The 19118-nt window shown below is 37.4% G+C and overlaps 1 long non-coding RNA gene across 4 annotated transcripts in view; it reads right to left on the bottom strand.

The window, feature by feature from the left end:
• The window catches only part of LOC144239300 (uncharacterized), a 238106-nt gene that overhangs the window by 191871 nt on the left and 27117 nt on the right, over window positions 1–19118 (bottom strand). For all 4 annotated transcript variants that reach the window (XR_013337375.1, XR_013337378.1, XR_013337376.1 and 1 more), the window contains exons 3-4: window positions 10113–10203; window positions 4596–4678 (exon numbers count right to left, since the gene is read on the bottom strand). This is a non-coding gene — a long non-coding RNA (uncharacterized LOC144239300). The remainder of the gene's footprint in view (window positions 1–4595; window positions 4679–10112; window positions 10204–19118) is intronic.

Here is a 19118-nt window from a genome sequence, read left to right as displayed (position 1 = left end):
TTTGAGAATCACGGTTACAGTCACCAACTTCTAGGATATCATTTACAGACTCTAGTTATCTGGAGTCATTTTAATCCTCATTTTGAATTGTAGTTAAGGATACGCCACAGAGAACTGCTCATCTTTCTTCATGCTTTTAACCTTAGGGTCCCACTGCCAGAAGTGACCACGCACAGTGATAAAAGGCTTATCAATGTTTGAAATGTGAGACTACATAAGGCAAGCTTCCCAAATATTCCAACAAGCAATGCCCTTTCTCAATTCTGCAATTTTCCCCAATCAGAGTTCGAGAGGTGTTTCTCTTAATATGGTCGCAAAACACCTCTAAAAACGAAACTTAGCTTTTAGGAGTACATCAGGTGAAATAGTACCACTTACTCATTCCTAGAATACGTTCCAGACTTTTGACCCAAAAATATGTTCCAAGTTTGTAGCCAATCCACTCTAGCAATTTTGCCATAGATTTCTCTTCTTTCTACAAAAAGAAGTGATTTTTCTTCTAAATTACGATGTTGAGGTTAGATGTTATTTTTGTATATACTCCTCCCAAGATATTTATCTCTCCCTGGGTCTCAAAGATCACTGAAGATGCACAGTGATCTGAATGGACCTCCCTCCTAACCATCTCATTCACTACACAACAGCCTCTGTATTAGTCTGCAGAAACCTTTGATAGCTGCCAGCCATTATCACAATTTACAGATACCTCTAATATCCCCCCAAATTTTCCCACTCACAATAGCTTTGGCTTTCTCTCCTACTCATGCTATTTAATCCTTAAATGAAATATTTACGCAAGTATATTTGTTTATACACTATTGTTTGCATCAACATCAAAGGAGTGTGCCTGTGTGTATGTGTGTGTGTATGTGTATGTATGTTATTTGTGGTAAGGATGGAGAAAAGACATAAGCCTTATTTTATCTGACATTTTTTCTGGAGTCTTGATTAAGAAGTTGTACTGAGCTCTGAGTTTTCAGAAATTTAGAAACATTGGTAGAATATACACAGTTCTTTTGTTTTGTTTTGCCTTGGTGATGGAAAATGATTAGCCTAAGAATGAGCAGTGCTCTGGGTCCTAACAAATCTTAAAAGCAAACACCCGAAACAATCAATGTCTCAAATAAATGTAACTATCACAGAACAGAGTTCAAGAATATTTATAAAAATACAAACATATCTAACAGACAACAAGGTAAAATTCAAATGTCTCACATCCAGTAAAAAATTATCAGGCATGCAAAGAAACAAGATCTGACTTATAAAAAGGAAATAAATTAATTAACAAAAACCAACCCAGAACTGACACATACATTAGAATTATTGAACAGAAATAGTGAAAGAATTTTAACTATATTCTTGTATTCAAAACGTTATGCACAGATACTAGAAGACACCAAAAACAAAAAAGACCCCAGTCAAATTTTTAGTAATTAACAAAACACCAGAAGGAGTAAATGGCAGAAGCTATGAAATATTAAACAGATAGAAGGAAAAAAAAATCAGTGAGCTCTGGAACAATTTTAAGCAGCTTTCTGAAGAAGTTAACGCCTAAAAATATTTCCAATTTGATGAAAATTATAATCCTATACACTGAAGAACCCAAGGAACCCCAAGGTATGATAATACGTGAAGAAAACTACATCAAGCTACATGGTAATTAAATGGTTCAAAACCAGTGACAAACAGAAAAACTTAAAAGTACTCAGAAAAAAAAAATGACACAATATGTAAGAGGAATAAATATGAGGAAAACAAAAGATTTCTTACCAGATGCAATGCACGTGAGAAGACAGTGGAGCAATATCTGTATTATACTGAAAGAAAAAACTTAGATAATACCTTTCAAGAAACAAGGCAAAAGAAAGACTTTTTCAGACATAAAAAGGATGAAAGAGCTCATCACAAGCACACCTGCACTACATGACATTAAGGAAGACCTTTCAGGCAAAACAAAATGTTACCTGGGGTGAACCTAATCTATATCAAGAAATGAAGAGCACCAGAAACTATAACTTCATGGGTAAAAAATAAGATTTTTTTCCTCTATTATACAAAGCTCTTTAAAAGATAATGGTTATTTAAACAAAATATAAACAATGTATTATGAGGTTTATAACATATGTAAATGTATGCCTGTGTTAGATCAAAGGTTGGAACAGAAGAAAAGGAAGCATATTATTATAGGGTTCTTATACTATTGATGAAATGGTATACCATTTAAAGGTAGAGTGTTATGAGCAGAAGATGTACACTATAGACCCTAAAGTGTCTATTAAGATCACAGAACAAACAAAAATCATAGTTAATAAGTCAACAAATAAAATTAAATCACAAAGAAGTATTCAGTCCCAAAGAAGGCAGACCAAAGAATACCACCAGGTATAAAGAGAATTATTTCATAATGACAAATATGTCTATTCATAAAGATGACATAATAATCCTAGACATTTATACATATAATAATACATATAATTATAATTTATATGTAAATGTAAAATATAATTATACATATAATAAGAGAACTTCAAACCACATGAAACAAAAACTGACAGAACCACATAGAGAAATAGATGCAAAGATAATGGTAGTTAGAGATTTTAATACCCTTCCCTCAATAATTAGTAGAACAAGTAGAAAAAAGATCTGTAAGGATATAGAAAATTTGAACATTATTAACCAAACTGGTACAACTAACATTTATAGAGGCCCAACCACAGAATACAGATTCTTATCACATGCCTGTATCATATTTTACCAAGGTAGATCATATACTAGGTTATAATAAATGTCCCCCCAAATTCAAAAGAATTCAAGTTATACATGTATGTTTTCTGACCATAAGAGCAGTCAATTAGAAATCAGTAACAGAAAGATCTCTGGAAAAATTCCAAAATATTTGAAAATTAAACATACTTCTAAATAACCCATGGGTCAAAAAAAGAAGTCAAAGGGGAAATTAGAAATTTTAAACTGATTAAAAAGACAATACACCATATAAAATTTGTGGGCTGCCTGTATTTAGAAGACAATTTACAGCACTAAATTCTGTATTAGAAAAGTCTGAAATCAATGACTTCAGCTTCCAATTAAAAAAAAAAAAAACTAGAAATGAAGAGCAAGTTAAACAAACAAACAAACAAAAAAACCCAGAAAGAAATAGTAAATATCAGACAGGTTACTATCAGAAATAGTAAATATTGAGAACATTAAAATTGATAAACCTTTAGCCAGACTTACAAGGGACAAAAGTGAGGTAACACAGATTACCAACATTAAGAATAAGAGAAGTGAGATCACTACACATTGTGAAGACAGTAAAAGAATATATAATATAGCCATATTATATATAATTATATATATTATAATACAGAAATATTATGGACAAATTTATGCCATTAAATTCAACAACTTGGATAAAGTAGACAAACAACTTGAAATACAAACTAACAAAGCTTATTCAAAAATATGCTTGACTATCCTGAATAGCTTCCTTAGGTCTATTAAATTGAGTTCACGGTTACAAACCTTCCCACAATGAAAAACTCCGCGTACATACAGCATCATTGGTAAATCTTCTGAAACATTGAAGAAAAATTACTACTCTACACAAACTTTTCCAGAAACTTGGAAGCAGGTAAATACTTCCCTATTCTTTTAAATAAGGCCAGTATTACTCTGATACCAAAACAAGAACATACCAGAGAAGAAATCACACATAGTTATTCCTCATAAGCTTAAATGCAAAACTCCATGGCAACATACTAGCAAATCAGAGAACAAAGTATAAAGAGAATAAATGATGACCAAATGGAGTTTCTTCCAGAAATGCAAGGTTGATTTAGCACTCAAAAATCCATTAAAGGTATTCTCCATACCGACAACCAAAAGAGAAAAAAAAGTCATGATTGTCTCAACAGACAGAAAAATCATTTGAAAGAATGCAATATCCATTCCTGATTGGGAAAACACGAAGAAAACCCCAACTCTTAGCAAAGCAGAAAAGAAAGAAACTTCTACAGTATCCTATACATGGTGGTTAAATTTCTAGGGTAGCTCACAAATGTATTTAGTCCTTGATAAATTATTATATCTATTGCAATTATAAAGAACTGGAGGCAGCTCTGCTGAAATCTATAGCCTCACATTTCAGTTAACACGTATTCCTTCAGCACCAGGGTCCCTTGGGGATAAGCTGGCTGCTGTCCCAGTAAGCCTGGGCTTGCCTATGAAACTCAGTGACATTAAAATGTAAATAATTAGTGCCAGCTCAGTCTTGACTCTGTTAAAGGGGTGAAAACAGAAGACCATGCAGTATTACAGAGGAGACAGAGGAGACAGAAGGGGCAATTCGGAATGGCTTACCTTTTTAATCCATTAAAGATTCTCCTTGTTTACCTCTGTCCCAGAATAAAGGCAAGGTTTTAATAGGCATTGAAAACTCGTGGGGGAAGAGATTATGAAGGAAGAGGACTTATCCAGGCCACACCAAACTTGAGCGGGCTAAGATCTACAGCTATCATACATCTGAAGGAGGGAAGAAGATTCTATCACAGGATTTTCATCCCATTAACCAAAACAGGTCTTGTACTCACTGCAGCCTGAAGTCAAAGCTGATCGCTGCTCCAGGCCTGCACTGTCCTGCAGAATCTGGTCTGCTGTCTTGCAGCTCAGAAACCTAAATGGAAAGAATCATACAATTTAGCTCTCAATAATACAAGTTCCCATAATCCTTCGGACTTCACAGAAGCAGTCCAGAATGAAAGAGAAAGAAACTATGAAGGTACATTTCCTGTTCATTTCTCTTGGGTAAGTGCCTGCATAAAAGTATGTGATCCACACCCCTACCAAAACTCACAGGCACAAACACAAGACTATTTCTGCTTCAGCACTGTCTAACCTCTTCACCCTTCCTCAGAAGTCCCCTCTCTGGTCCCCAGTGCTGACATGGACAGTGAGAAACCAGTGGTGGGTGTATCATTTATATACCGCAATAAACTGAGGTCGATTTCTTGAACTTATACACAGTGGGGATGAGAGGGAAGATGAGGGGGGTGCAGAACTATAAATCCCATGGAAAGAGTAAGACACTCACCTGCTTCATCTTCTGATGGAGGGCCAGTCCTATTGACAGCCTTCGACTATGAACAGATTACTAACCACTCTCTGCAGAAGGTGCTTGAGAAGTTTCATTGCCAGGGGCACTTATGGCTAGTCGGTAAAGTGTGAGACTTTTGATCTCTGAGTTGTGAGTTTGAGCCCCATATAGGGTATAGAGATTATTTTAAAGCAAAAAATCTTAAAAAAAAAAAAAAAAGTCTCATTGCCAAAGAGGCAAATAGCGCAGGGGATAGAGGTGACCCACCATACCACATCTCCCATATGACAGGCACCATGCTAGGTTCTAGGGGTATAATGCCAAGTGTAGCATGCCTTGAAGAACTTGAAGTGTAAACAGTGGCAAATAGATATCATGATATGTACAGGCAATAAACACTACTGCTATTGCTGAAAATATTATAAGAAATAAATGATGCTAAGAAAAAGAAGCAAAGGGGCTCCTGAGTGACTCAGTTGGTTGAGCCTCTGACTCTTAATTTCAGCTCGAGTGGTGATCCCAGGGCTGTGGGATTGACCCCCCACTTGGGGGTCTGCACTGAGCACGGAGCCTGCTTGGGATTCTGTCTCTCTCTCCCTCTGCTCCTCTCTCCCACTCTCTCTCTAAAAGAAAAATTCAAAAAAACAGGAAACCAGACAAAAAAGAGTTCATACTGAATAATTCTCCTGATATATATGTATATAACTTACGTATATAAATTATACAAAATGTAAATTAATCTCTAAGGACAGAAAGTAGACAAGTTACTTAGGGATGGGGCCATTGGGCCATGGGGCCAAGGTGAGCTGGGAGAGGAGCTTAAAGAGATTGCAAAGGGGCACAAGGAAACTTTGAGGGGTGATGAATATGCCCATTTTCTTGATTCTGGTGATGTTTCATGGGTATGTACATATATTAAAACACTTTAAAATGTGCACTTTCAGTACATGCAGTTTATTGTACATCAGTTAAACCTCAGTGAAGCTGTTAAGAATATATTACAGGGTACATACAAGTGGAAGCAAAGGATGAAGTACTCTGGAGAAGCCTCCTAAACAGATATTGCTATACCTAGTTGCAGGGTCTCCACAGGAAACAGAAGGCACATTCAAACTGTGTGATTTGGGAAGAGATCAATGAAAGGACTATATTCAAGGATGTGAGAAAGGAAACTATGAGGGATCCTGTGGCCAGTGGCACGAGACACACTTAATTTCCCTAGACTGGAGGTGGAGAGAAGTGGTTCCCGGAACCTGGGGGCAGGTGTCCTGCAAAGAGGGACACTTAAAAGGGAGCAAAGACATTAGTAAAAACATCCAACCTGCATGGACCCCTCAGGGAAAAAACAGAGGAAGAAAGACCCCCAACTCTACTTCTCCTCCTTTCCTTTCATTCTCTTCTGGTGCTCCTCTGCCCAACCCCAACTAAAAACAAAAGAATAAGGAGGCATCATTCAGGTCAGCCTCCTTAGTCTCAGAGCAGCATGGAAAATGAATCTGGAAAGACAAATAGATGATAGGCACTATAATCCTCATTGTAGCCTGCTTTCTCATTTTCTGGTCCAGGATCTAAAGATGTAAAATTATACACAAATTATACAGAATCATAGTTTTTCTCTAGAGAACAATTACTTCAGACTTTGACTTCATACCATAAGCCTTAGTGTTTACTCTCATTGGATGGGTAACTTCAGTTCCCACACCTGGGGGGTGTGGAGAGCGTGAATTTGACAAGCAGTGTCCCCCCTATGCCAGGAACTGACAAGCCAAGCTATGGCTTGTGGGTGAAATCTGGCCTACCACCTATTTTGCACAGCCCATAATGGTGTCTACATTTGTGTGTGTACGCGTGCGTGTATGTGTGTGTGTGTGTGTGTGTGTGTGTTGGGTATGCTTGGTTTAAATTTTTATTTTTGAGAGAGGAAGGGGGAGTAAGGGGTGGAGGGAGAGAAAGAGAGAGGGAGACAGAGAGAGAGAGTTCCTAAACAGGCTTCATGCTCAGCACAGCGCCCAACATGGGGCTCAATCCCACGACCCTGAAATCATGAACTCAGCCAAAATTAGGATTTGGACACTCAACCAGCTGACCCAACCAGGTGCACCAGTTTCTACAATTTTAAATGGTTAAAAAAATTCTCAAAAGAAGATTTTGTTTCACAAGGGTATGTGCATTTGGTATGCAATCCAAATTTCAGTGTCCACAAATGAAGTGTTACTGGAACCAAGTGTACCCATCATTTTACATATTTCCTGTGGCTGCTTTTGCACGACAGTGGCAGAGAACTGAGTAGTTGCCCACAAAACTGAAAATCTTTACTCCCTAGTAGCTCTGCCACTACTTGGATGTGTTATTCTGACATGTTACTCAATTTCTGGGAGCTTTGGTTTGTGGGTTGTTGTTGTTTTTACAGAAAGAGGATTATAAAAAGGGGAGGGGATGATAATATCTACTATATAGAATGACTATTGAGACTAAAGTCCTGGAACAGAAGTGAAGTGTCTAGCCTAGACACTAATACACACAGAAAATTATTGCTGTCCTTAAGCAAATATTAGAGGTGAAGAATCATGCAACATAAAGCAATGTAAGTCTTCTTAACTTCCTTTTCACATGCCTTTTGTACTTCACCATATATTAAATATATCCATTTTCTTGTCATCCCAACTGGTTTCAGAAGAGATTTACCCCTTGTCTAAAGCTGCTCTCTTGCCTGTAGATATTAAATCCAATCCCTTTTCAACCTGCTTAGACACTGGTTTTTAATCTTTATCTGCTCAAAAGTCATCTCTGTGTTAAAATATAGATCCATGAGCCCAATGAGGAATCTGAGTTTTTAAAATTACTTTAAGAAACACTGACATAATATTCTCCAATCTTTCTCTCTCTCGAAAGAAACATAGGCACCCTTCCTATCTAACATTTTTCAATCACTTTTTTTCATAGAGATCTTTTTCCTTCCCCCTATCAGTATCCTTTATCTTAAAAAAGATTAGCACTTCTATCGTCCTAATATACTTCTGGCTACCTTTTAAAATTTTCCATCAAATTCCTCCTATGTGTATCTGAAGCTATTTGGGAAGAATTTATTATATGATTATTGTATCTGTACATTCCTGTACCACCTCTTACTTTCCATCTATTTTTTCCCTCTTTATTTCCTTTGTTATCTCCTTTTTATCTTCTTTCTATCCAACACAGGACCTTCTCTCTTCAATTTACTGCCACACAGCCCCTTACTTTCAGTGAATTCCTTCAGCGCTAGTCAGAGCCATCACTAGGAAATGGCATAGTGGAAGGTTAACATGCTTTTACTGCAGGTATTCAGTGTATCCAGACATGGTTCCCAGGTTGTGAAGTTAGGTGGAACTCATTCATTCTTCCCTTCCTAACAGACAGCTAGACAGAGAGAACACAAACATAAAAGGAAAAAACATATATCCTCTTTTTTACAATAGGACTGATTGTGGAGAGGGTAGGTTATGTCAGTAACTAAATAGGCTTTGCAATACTGAACTGCTGATTTGGACAGATTTCCATACCCAGTCACAGGCACTGCTGGGAAATATCAGAAACTAAAAAGAATCCCTCAGACAACTGTGAATCTACTCAGAGGAAGAAAGACCCTCTACCTAATCTTAATCATCAGTGAAGAACAAATTGCCAATGTGGAAATGCAATAATGTTGGGTAGAGCTGTGATGCTACACAGGACTCAGTAACAGTGATTCTTGCCAAATAACAGCAAGGTTATAGGAATGGAAAATTCTGCCCAAGTTTAATAAAATGTATTTCCAAAGTTAATAGAAAAAAATGCTGCTATAAAGGGATAAGACTTGTGATAACAGGGATGATCTGGAATGGTCTAGAGGGAAAGAATCTCAACTAAGAAATCATTTAAGATGCTCTAAATTTTTAAGGGAAGCAACTCCTACAGAAAGAAACTTTCTAAAACGGAATAGGAACAACCATCGAATGTGGCCCTGTACCCAAGGTTAAGGCAAAAGATCAGCGTGAAGTTGTATGAATAGTATCAGGAAGCCTAAAGTCCTCACTGAACAACAGGAGGCTCAAAAATTCTAAACACAGCAAAGAAAACTTCAAAGATGTGTTCTAAATAAAAAGAAAGAGAAAAAGACTCAGGGATATGATGTAATGTTCAGAGATGACAAAGAAAAGGCAACTGACTCAACATTCCTCTTTGGGCAAGTCATTTCATCTTTCCATGACACAGTTTCCTGCCTCTGCAACAGGTGAAAAGGTGTTGGGACACCAAGGTCCCATTCAAACTAATTTTGTTTCCAATGTTCAAAAAAGAGAATGATCTTCAAGCTAAGAAAGAGAGTATATATACCAAAAAGCTTTAATTATATTCATAGCATGGTGAGAAAATATAGGTTGAATCAATAAATCAAACAGCTACTGTAAGTACACTAGAAAATAAGGCATCTCATACTAACGTGGTTTCTGCTGATGTGTTGAGAGAAAAATGTCACTGACATAAAATTTCTTGATTTCAGTGAAGTGTGTGATGAATCCTCCAATGATATAATTTTAAATAAAACAATTAAAGAGTAGAGAGAAAAATAAGAGTAGAATTAAATATGAACAAGAAGAGGAGTAGTATGTATTTTTATTGTTTTAACTGTATGACCTTGTATAAACACTATGAAATTTCTCTGGGTCTGTTTCCTAACTGGTTAAAAAAAAAAGCACTCGAGGGCTCCTGGATAGCTTAGTCAGTCAAAGGGCCTACTCATGATCTCATGGTTCATAAGTTCAAGCCCTGCATCCGGCTCTGCACTGTCAGTGCGGAACCTGCTTGGGATTCTCTCTCTCCCTTTCTTTGCTCACTCATGCTCACTTTCTCTCTCTCTCGCAAAATAAATAAACATTAAAAAAAAAAAAAAAGAAAAAGTAAGCAACTGGGTTATTTTATTCTGAGCTGATTTCCTACTCTAAAATTCCCAGATTCTAAGGTTCTAGTAGTTTGGTATCAACATATAAGAAGAACTTACTAGATTGTACCAAGACCTTGTCTTGGTTTTTCATTGCCCAGGATTTTTATCAGAAACTTGCTTGAAGATTCTGAAGACTTGGTGATGGAATCTACAGAGAACACAAATCTGGATCAGGTCACTAAAATGACATGCTGCAGAAAGAGGATTTCAAAAAAGTTTTAAGTTATTGAAACTTAGGGAATGCTTTTGTATGCCAGTGAGATTATCTATTTTATATGTGCAAAAATGCAATAAGGACCTCAAATTTAGTATGAACAGTGTAATACAGGTGTGTGTGTGTGTGTGTGTGTGTGTGTGTGAGAGAGAGAGAGAGAGAGAGAGGGAGAGAGAGAGAGAGAGAGCGCGCAAACATTGCACCATGTTGTCATTATGTATCAAGAGCCTTAAAAGAGTACCTTAGCCGTAAGTTTCCACTTCTAATAGAGTTCATTCTAAGATGACAATGGAGAATATATCCCTAAGTATCAGCTACATAAATACTTATTACTGAATTATTTGTACTTACTCAAAATTTAAAAAAATATATTCAACAATAAGAAGAGGATATGGTTGAATAAGTTGTGACAATCATTTCAACAGATTTTTATAAGCCCAAAACAGTGTTTATATATCATTATAGTTTCCCACATGAACAGGCAGTCATGATATATTATTGAAATTAAAAAGTACAAACAGGTTTATCAGACAATGGACCTAATATTAACTTATTTTTGATAAATAAAAATGATACGTAACAGGTTGTCTCAGATTTCCAAATATGTATATACATACATATAGTACACCTTTCCAGGTATACATGGACAATACCCCACTCATTTGTATTTTCACTACTATGCCATAGGACAATGGCAGGTAGTACTTGTAGTAGATACTTGTTTGCTTCAAACAGTTTGGCATCCACTTATTCTTTTGATAAGAGTGATCCAATTCCTTCTGGGGCTAGCCCAATCCACAGATCCAGGGGCTGGCATATGGCCCAGTACCTTTCATTCCCCTGTAATAGTCAATTAAGGAATTGTCAACAGACAGAGTTGAGCCTAATAATAACTTTCTGAATGAAGCTGAGAGACCTTATTTTTCTCTGAATTTGAACCTGGAAGGATGTTGGTTCAAACTATATAGTAGCCATATTTCCATGGAACAACAGAGAAAGTAGAGCTCAGATGTACAGAGAGAATCCAGATCCTGGAAGCTGTCATTTAAGCCCCTGTCTATAGCTCTACCTGGAATCAGTTTATCCTGCACTCTAGAGTTTTCAGCTGGTAAATTCCTGATAAATTTCTATTTGGCTTTGCCTGTTTGAATGGGGTCTTCAGGTTCTTGTAACCCTGAGTAGTCTAATGATATTGTATGGTAAACTGACAACAAATCTAGAGCTTACTATTGAGGATACTTATGTGCCCACTAACCAGCCCTATCCACTAGGAGGGAGTCAGAGTCATCTGAAACTCCAATGAGGTAGACATTTCTCCAATATGGGGGTAAAAGAGAAATATCAAGGTGACCTTCACAGCCCATGCCTCTAGCAGTTGCTGGAGTGGGAGTGGAGGCAAGTGCAATGGGAAGACCCTGAGGCAGGAAAGTGATCAGAGGAAAAACTCAAAGTCAATGTCTCCTAGAAGAGTGATTTGGGTTTCAAATTGGCATTAATTAGAAATGTCAAAAGGAATCATATGTCAGGCATTGAAGCTACCTGTGCAATGGCAATGAATACAGCTAGGAACACTTTCTCATGGTGTGGGCATCACCATATGACTCTGACAGCCATAGGGGTAGCACATAATGTAGAGAGGAAATCCACTGAATACTCTAGAAAAGAAGGCTAGTGGTGCCAAACCCCGATAAGGAAAAGAGCAACTGCCAGTAGACCCCGGAAAGGGCTGCCAGCAGGGAAATGTCGCCAGTACAGGAACAAACAGCACCAGTATGATGGTCTCTGAGCGGCAGGTCAGTGCAGACAGTGGCAGCAGCCTAGATCTGAGAGAAGGGCTAAGATCTAAGACCCGGGGCAAAGTAAAAGGGAATGCACACGTAGCAGGTGATGGACTGAGAAGAGTCAGAGGTGCCAGCCAGGAATCTCAATACCTTATGAAAGAGTAGGAACGTCCGTCCTACAGTCACACAGCTGCTGGCCATAGAAGCCAACAAATATCTCAGCTAAATGGCAAAGGGACTGCTCTGTATCTACTGGAATTCAAGAATATGGAACTGTGTTACTTTCTTTTTTCCTTATCTTTATTTCCCAATGTTTCCATAATGACCATAAAATGTGTAATTTAAAAAGTTACATTTTCTTCATAAAACGGCAAAAAAACCCAGTCTTTGCTTGCATTAATAAAAAGATAATTCTAAGGAATTCTATCACTAGAAATCACAGCCATACTTTAACCTTTGCTGATCTGCTTGCCTCTGCATACGATTTTGACATCACACTGTAAGGACAACATTGATAAATCAGATGGAGAATGGGAGTAAGAAAAAGGAGTTGACACCACATTTTTAAAAGGAGTAGTTGAAGTAACTGAAATAACCAGCCTGGACAGGAGACTTCTGAACGTAGGAAAGAGCAGCTGTACCTAAGCACAACATAGGTGCTTATTTCATGTTTATAAATAATCAGTAATTAAATAAATGCCATTTAGATGTATAACTAGATTATGGCTAACTAGATTATAAGCTTCTTATGAGAGGAAATTAGGAATTATACTTTCTTCTATCCCTTCAGAGCCTATCACCATGCTTTGTGTATGATGAAGGTTCAGTAAATATTTAGTGGTTGGTTATATTTAATTTGTAGTCTCCACCTTCGTTTGGATAAATAGCTAGAAGCAGATTCTAGCATCTGGGAGACAAGTAAGAAATTCTTTTTTACATGTCCTCTCTTCTAGCTCATTCCTTACCTCCGGACTACTGATTACTAAAAATTACATCTTATCTCCAATGACCTTCACCTCCAATCCAGTTGATCCATCTACTGCTCCTCATGTTGGTATTACCCATTATCTATTAGCTCTATCAAGATTTTAAACTCTGAAATGCCAGTTGCATTGTCAAACTTCTAAACATATGGCCTATCAGTGCCTCTAACTAACATGATTAAGACTATATTCATCTTGTCATCCAAACTTGTTCATCATATGGTTTTCCATGTTTCTGGTAGCAATGCATTACTGCCCTATTAACTAATATTTAAATCCTCCAAGTGATCACTCTCCCAAATGCAAATGCTCCTCCTTCACTATCCTCTTTGCATCTATATTCTGGAACATAACAATAGCATTTTAATTCGACTCCTTACTTCCCTTTCTCCAAACCACAAATCCTTCCTATTGTTCTCACACTGGTCTTCCCAATGCGTCACTGGCTTTTCAGTGAGTAACATCATGATTAGAGTGAGGAACTGGGAAGATCACTCTGAGAGTAATAAAGGCCTTACTGGCTCTCTTTCTGACTAAATAGAATTTTAATCCTCTGGTTTGTCACACAAAGCACTTGACAAACTGATCCTAATCTCTTTTCCAGCATGATTTCCAACAAATTCCATAACCCATTCTCTGCTCCAAACAGTTTGTTCTTCCTAAATATCTTTCATGCTTCTCAGCCCCCCAACTTTCCCATAGCTCTCCTATTTTCAAGTCCCACTTCAAACACCATCCCCTGACTTGTAGCCTATCCTAATCTCTCCTCCTTTGAGTCAAAAATGTAATTTCTCCTCCTCCAAACTTCTGTATCACTTTCTTTCTCTCTTGTTACTCTTACTTCTTCTTTATGTTTTCATACGAAGGCATAAATGTGACTGACTTTTCATAAAAATATATGATATAGTGAGACCTTACATAATACATCCTTGTACTGGTTATTCATGCAATGATTTGAAATGGTTATTGAGCACCTCATATGTGCTAGGTGATGGAGATAATAATCAATAAGATAGCTTTGTCCCTATTTCCTCAGGACTTCATTTAGCATGGAAGACTGTCAATAAACAAATGACTAATAAGTAGCCCACTAAGTAACTCCACGATAAATACTAAAACTAAAAAAGTATATGAAGCTATATGACTACATACAACGTGCACATATACAATAATTTTGCTTTATACCACAAAACACCCTTTCAAAATGAAGCCATATTTAGTCTAGCTTAAAGTGTTTGCTAGTTTAGTAGAAACTATTTTCCTTGATTTACAGCATGATATGGCCATTACCAGTAAAGACAATAATACCTAGGGATGAAATAGGAAACTAAATTCCCACTCCGGGGCAAGCATAACTGACTAACTTAGCTGCAAACCCAAGGCAGAAGTATAATATTGCTTTTTTTCCTTATTGTTTTACTCTAAAGCAGCTATTTTCTGCTTTTACTAGTTGCACGGAGCCATCAATCATGGACAGTAATCTTCAGCAAAAGAAGAAGAGCAAAATTTAAAGAGGCAAGTGATTCATCACTACGCCTGATGCCAGCTGTAAAGGAAAAAGCCCTTTCTGACTTAGAGCTTGCAGGCACAATAGCACATTATTCCCAAAGGAACTGTGACTTGAAATTTCTGAATGGGCTCACCACCAGTCTCAGCTGGCAGCCTGCTATATTACACATGACAGGCATGTAAACTCCTCTGACAGACTTTTCCCCCGGTGCTGGGACTGTTCCTGGTATTTGTATAATCATCAAAAAAACAAGGTTAAATTGTAGTTTTTGCATTCTCCTTCTGCATTAATGCTTCTAACTATGAGAGTATGAAGTTACCTCTGGCTCTCTTAAACAAGGACTTTCTGTTTCTTGTACACAAGACACAGATATACACTGGATATATTTTGGCACCTCTGAGTGTCAGTACATGAGTACTGAGAAGACCAATTACAGGCAATTGATGGACATACAAATGGAACAAGGAGGCCACCATCACGGCCACTTTTACAATGTGGCAAGTGGGTGAAAGAAGGGGACACCATGACAGAAGGCAACATTCCCCGTAGAAGCTGCCCCATTGGGAATGAGATTGCCTTGCAGAATTACACACACAAAAGGTTACTAGGGAGAACTAGTTATTCTATGGCCATGAACTGAAAGGAAAATGTAGTGGGTTAATAAAAGCCATTGCTGTTGTGTCCTATAATTAAATGTCATTTACACAAACCTAAGGACTATGATGAACACACAGGGCATACAGGAAATTGTCCACAATGAGCCATGGATGTTGCCTCTGCAACAAGGAGTAAAGGGGGAATGGAAAAATAAAATATGCTTTTCCATGCATTCCCCCCTTTTTCTAAAAGAGAGGGAGAGACACAGAGAGAGAGCATGTTTTTGTGGCAAGCATATTGGAGACACTGTTGAAGAACAGTTCCTCTTCACATAGAGGTTACCTCCACAAAGCTGCCAAGGTCAGCGCCCTGGTGGATTCTCTGCCAAGTAAGTGCCAGTTGTGGGATCTATACTGTGGCAGTCGTGGGGGCAGGCTGCGCTCTCCCGCCCTCCTTATGAATCACCGTTCTTTGCCCCTTTGTACCGGAGTTGCCACTTTTCCCACTCTCTGCCCTCCCTTCTCATTGGAGCGATCTCTGCCCTCACATATGAGCTGAATGTTCCGTTGTTTGCCAGGAAGCCAGGCTTGCTGAATGCTGATTTCATGGAAGTCACACAAGAGAGGCAAAGAGTAATTTTCCAAGCAATCTACATAAAAAGTAACCTTACAAGACATAAAGTGCTCATCTTGGCTCATGATGCAACATTTGTGCTATTTTAAAGGAGGGAGGAATATATATATATATTTTTTCCTCCCCTCCTCTAAATATATATATATATATATACACACACACACACATATACACACACATATATGTATTATGAAAATATATGTACATATAATGTAGATTTTTCCCATATATATGTACATACATTATGTTTTTATTTCCATTTTTGGTTCAGTGTTTTAGACGGCTTTGTCTTTTTTATGCAATGACTTATTTTTTCTCTTTTTTTAAAGAACCACAGAAAAAGGGCAGCTTCAAACTAGCTGTTCCATTTTTAAAATCTCTCTCTAGTATATTAAGACCACTTAGGGGCACCTGGGTGGCTCAATTGGTTAAGCGTCCAACTTCAGCTCAGGTCATGATCTCACCACTCATGAGTTCGAGCCCCGCATCAGGCTTTGTGCTGACAGGTCAGAGCCTGGAGCCTACTTCAGATTCTGTGTCTCTTCCTCTCTTTGCCCCTCCCCTGCTCATGCTCTGTCTCTGTTTCTCAATAATAAATAAATGTTAAAAAAAAATTTTAAAGACCACTTAATAGCCAATTTCTAGGATATAATATGATAGACATATTTCATTTCTTTTATTTTGTCATATAAGATGAAAGGGACCATTCAAAAGAAGCATATAAATGTCCAATCAAAGATATTCCCCTAATATACAAGATAGCTTCATAGTTATTTGGATATTGTATTACTTTCTACAGTCCTCAAATGTAAAAATTTTTAGCGTAAGTCATCTCTAACTGTAACCCTTTGGGCATTTATCCAAGTTATTTCTATGCTGAGACTTAACAGAAATTAAAGTGAGATTAGATAATTGCTTGTAGTAAGCTGTGTCTTTTTTTACTCTAAACAGCTCTATAAGGTGAAGAGTCACTCATCTTTAAGCCATCTGTCATTAAAGTGCATGTGGCTTGATAAACTCACAGGGCAAACACTGCTTGACTGTAATGACTTGTTTCCACATGGCAGAGGGAAAGATTTCAAAGTTATATTTTGAATAACACATGCTCACAGGTACAATTCTTCAATACCCTGGAAAACAGACTGCTTACAATAAAAAGCATTCTTTAGTGTATCTTTCTCTTTTTTTTAAAGTTTATTTATTTATTTTGAGAGAAAAAGAGCACAAGTGGGGGAGTGGCAGAGAGAGAATCCTAAGTAGACTCTCTGCTGTCAGCAAAGAGCCCAACGTGGGGCTTGATCTCACGAACTTTGAGATCATAACATAAGCCAAAATCAAGTGTTGGACACTTAAGTGACTGAACCACTCAGGCACCCTCCCCCCCAATCAATTGTCTATATTGTGCTAAAACATAAACTATGTCTAATTTTTCTCTCCCTGATATCACATATCTTCTGAATGATGAAGTCAAACTACCAAAAGTAGGCCTGTTTAATATATGTTTCCATATTTATGACAGTTAATAAAAAAAAAGAATCAAAGGAAGATAATTTCACAAAAGAGGAAAATGAATTTTTGAAAATTCTTCAGTATCCAGCTGATACTGAGTTGCAAATCCTGACAAGGACAACCATTGAGAAATGAAATATCCATGTTAGTAATGTGATTCCACTACAGACATTTTTCATAGTTATTATGCATTTTTCCTACTGTTTTCACTAATGAAACCAGTAAAAGCCACCAAAATTAAATCTGATGGGAAGTCAGATCACTCAGAATCTGTGAGTGAAATAAAGGCTTAGTGTAAGCCTGCCTGTCAGCTCAGTCCAGATCTACAAACAACTAAGAGCCGTTTGGCACTCTGTTGGCAATCTTGGCAGAGATTTGAAAGATTGAATAGAGATGAATTCTTAATGACTTCCTAACATTTAGGTGGGGGTGGCTCATTCCAGAAGGAGATTGAGACACAAGAATTATAATTACAGGATGAGGGAATTGGGTACTTTGAGGCTTCTCGTTAGGATGGAAATAGAAGTCAATTGTCAGCAGACATAAGATTCGGCCATTAGATTTAAATGTAAAAAAAGGAGTTCTCAATATGCATTTAAAATATTAGTTTCTTTTGGGGCACCTGAATGGCTCAGTTGGTTAAGTGTCCAACTCTTGATTTTGGCTCAAGTCATGATCTCACGGTTCATTGGATGGGGCACCATGTTGGGCTCTGCACTACAGCATGAAGCCTATTTGGGATTCTCTCTATCCCTTCTCTCTCTACCTCTCCCCTCCTAACACTCCCTCTCAAAATAAACAAATAAACTTTAAATATACATATATTAGTTCTTTTGAACAAAGAGCATTTGTGTTGGTTGTCTTCTGGGATTTCTTAAGATATTTAAAGACAGCTATGCTGTTTTCTGGAATCTTCTCCAGTCTAGGATATCAATTTTTCTTTTGGGTCAATGGTTATTGGAAATTACACTGATATTTGATATTTGGTCCTAATGCTATGAATCTCTAGATGGTCCAATTTGAATTTTAAGGAGGTAAAATATCATGTGCTAGATTAGTATCCTTTGCCCAGCTTGTATATTTGGGAAAGTTGTTTGAAAATAAGAGTCATAACCAATCATAAATTCCAGAATGAGAATATCTTTCCCTATGCAACCACATTTTTCTTTAAGTCAGATTGGTCATGTGTCCTCCGTATTGTCCAATATGGAAGACAACAGCCACAAGAGGCTATTTAGCACTTGAACTGCGGCTAGTCTGAGTTGATATACAGTGTGAATATAAAGTACATACCAGAATTTGAAAATGTCATATGAATAAAGAATGAAGGTACCTCAATACAGTTTTTATACTGGTTACATGTTGACATGATATTTTAAATATGTCATATTAAATAAAACAAATCATTAAAATTAATTTCAATTGCTCATTTTTACTTTTAGAAATGTGGTTGCTAGGGGTGCCTGGGTGGCTCAGTCGGTTAAGTGTCCAACTCCAGCTCAGGTCATGATCTCATTGTTCGTGGTTCGAGCCCCGCGTCGGGCTCCGTGCTGACAGCCAGCTCAGGGCCTAGAGCTTGTTTCAGATTCTGAAACAGATTCTCCCTCTCTCTCTGACCCTCCCCTGCTCATGCTGTGTCTCTCCCTCCCTCAGAAATATATAAAACATTAAAAATATTTTTTAAAAAGAAATATGGTTGCTAAAAATTTGAAATTACATATGTGGCTCACATTGTATATTATTAGATGGTGCTGGTCTATATAGCTAATAGCTAATAGTCAATATAGCTGCAAATCCTGAGGAAATCATTTCATTTCTTTTGCCCAGCCCAGTTTG

Source organism: Crocuta crocuta, unplaced genomic scaffold, assembly GCF_008692635.1.
Source record: "Crocuta crocuta isolate KB4526 unplaced genomic scaffold, BGI_CrCroc_1.0 scaffold16, whole genome shotgun sequence".
Classification (NCBI taxonomy): Eukaryota; Metazoa; Chordata; class Mammalia; order Carnivora; family Hyaenidae; genus Crocuta; species Crocuta crocuta.
This window is presented reverse-complemented; position numbering and strand designations above follow the sequence as displayed.